The 2,500-nt window shown below is 50.8% G+C and overlaps 1 protein-coding gene across 1 annotated transcript in view; it reads right to left on the bottom strand.

Moving 5' to 3' along the window:
- Positions 1-2,500, bottom strand: part of c16h8orf34 (chromosome 16 C8orf34 homolog) — an 85,354-nt gene that overhangs the window by 26,989 nt on the left and 55,865 nt on the right. The gene's annotated exons all lie outside the window — the stretch shown is intronic.

Genomic DNA, 2,500 nt, shown 5'->3' with positions numbered 1-2,500 from the left:
GGAATGCGGAGCTGCCATATAGGGGAGAGCCAAGCGCTGCGGCAAGCAGACGCGCAGATATTCATTATCATCAGACTGCGTCCCCCATAAACTCCTATCTCTCCCTGCTGCCAGTTCGGAGAGCAGAAGTTTGCCTGCACTGCACGATGTCCTGGCCCGTGAACACACGGAAGGCCCTGAATGTTACACCAGATGAGCTCTCTGAAGATTATGCTAGCTGTCACCGCTTCAGTCGTCAGGGAAGCACAAACGACCCTCTTCGGCTGTCTTGTTTTTAGCCAAGCATCTGATCTTTAAGTGGCCATTTTCTGAATTGCGTGCATGCGTGCGCATGCAAAAATTCACTTTAAGCCCTCTGCGGATGGAAACCGTGTCCTCAGGAAATCCACGTCTTACTCCTCAATTTGTCCAATTTTGAGTTTCGCTATAAATATAAAAAAAGGTATACTTATAATAACAGACCTTCTTTGCCTTTCAGATCCATTTGTTCTGCAGTTGCATGCCTTCTTTGTGTCCGCAATCAAAACGAAGGAAGGGAAGAGGGAAAAAAAGTGAAATGAAAACATCCCTTGGCTTTCATGGCCCGGCCAAACACTTTTACGAGCAGTGCGCCCAGGGCTTCCCCCGCCACTGCGTAGTTTCACCTCCGTGACTATTCCAAAACGCAGCAAGCTGCTTTGAAAAGCCTTTAATGCCCCTGCCTGCTTGTGTGTGTGTGTGTGTGTGTGAATGAATTTTTTTTTTTTAAATAAGCCACTGAGATAGACCAGACCAAGCCTGCTTTGAACACCCAGCCTCGTCCTCTACCACCGTCTCCATCCCTGCTGAAAAAAACAGCCTGACCAGCTCAAGGTGGTTTGCTGGTTGACATTATCTTCACCCTAAAACATTCTGGACAGAATGAAGCCCCCATTAATAAAAATAAGCCGGGCTCAAGCTGTGTGGGTGAGGGGCCCGTTCTGTCTGATTGATACAGTACGCCTTAGACGTGGAGCCATTTGTCTTCAGTGTTGGTCTGTATCCGGCACAGGATCTGGTTTGTGCTGAAGATGAAGTCTGTCTGTCAGTGCGCAGGAAGCTGCTGGGTCGCACTGGAGCTGGAGCTGCTGTGGGCGGTGAAAGGGATCATGGGAGTCTATAAAGGCCGAGGGGATGAGTGGACAGGGCAGAGGAGAAGAGAGGAGAGGGGGATGGGGTGGTGAGGAGAGGAGAAAAGAGGAGAAGGGAAGGAGAGGAGAGGGAAAGGGAGACGAGGAGAGGAGAGAAAAGTGGGGAAGAAAGGAGAGGAGAGAAGAGGAGAGAAGCAAAGAAAAAAAGATGATGTTTGCTCAAAGAGAAGAGAGGAGGGGAAGAGAACCGAAAAAAGGGGGATAATTGTGGGCAAGGAAGAAAAGAGGGAAGAAAAGAGAAGATGAGAAGAGAGTAAAGGACGGGCACGCCGCTTCACACTTGAAAGAGTCCGAGACGCAGTGGGCAGGAAACAAGGGATTTCCTGCTTGCCACAGTCTGTTAAACACCCACACATACAGACAGGCAGTATGTAGGCAGTGACACTTGGCACCAGACATCAACCTGCCAGCTCACCAGCCTCCTCGCCCGGCCTGGGACCACCTCACAAGTCAACTTCAGCACTCAAGCCTGGGGACGTCCGTCCATGTTCTAATATCCTGGGGGAAATGGACCCATCCATGTTAAGTGAATACATACACAGACTAGGAGCAGCGAGTCATGTCCTTACACAGGGAGTAGTGTAGTGTGCACACACAAACACCGAGAGCATTGGGCAGCTATTGCTGTGGGGACTTGCTGCTAGGTGATGTTAAGATCAAGTTGAAGAATTCCTGATGCTGTTCACGAGTCATTTAGGAATAAAAGGGGGAAATCAGACTCCTCTTTCTTGTGTAGGCCTGTGAGTGGAACTACCTCATCGTTCCGTCAACACGTGTCTTCTTCTTCGACTTGGTGTGTGGTTCGCCTAACTGACCGCCGGCCCTCCTCCACCACGGCTTTCTGGTCCCGTTGAAAGCATGGGCGTCCGCTCTTGTGGAGTTTGGTCACGGTGGTGAGAAGACGACCGTCCGGCGTTGACAGGCTGCCACAAAGAACATCCGTCCTCAGCTCCGCTAAAGAGCCTCTTCCTGCAGTTCCGGAGGCTGAGGGGTGGGGGTTGGGGTGGGTGTGGGGGTTGGCAAGAGCACTGTCCATCTCCTGGACCCTGGACATGCCCAGAGACAGGGCTCCTAGGTGACACTGCACTGGGCTTTGGAGGGGTTGTGTCCTTGATAAGGCCCTGATGCACTACTGTTCCACCACATCAGGGAGCGATCTGCTACAGTCAGCTGTGTTTATGAGCTACGCTGCTTTCTACTTTTGGTCACCATGCAAAACAAACAGAGCAACAAGACCGATACAATACTCTAATCCCCTTCTCCCAGTCACATTTAAACACACGTTTGGCCTGGCAAACACAAACAATCATATGTCCCAAAGCAATGCAGTG

Source organism: Alosa alosa, chromosome 16 (genome assembly GCF_017589495.1).
Source record: "Alosa alosa isolate M-15738 ecotype Scorff River chromosome 16, AALO_Geno_1.1, whole genome shotgun sequence".
NCBI classification, from domain to species: Eukaryota; Metazoa; Chordata; class Actinopteri; order Clupeiformes; family Clupeidae; genus Alosa; species Alosa alosa.
The sequence above is the reverse complement of the archived record's forward strand: the minus strand, read 5'-3'. Positions and strand labels throughout refer to the sequence as shown.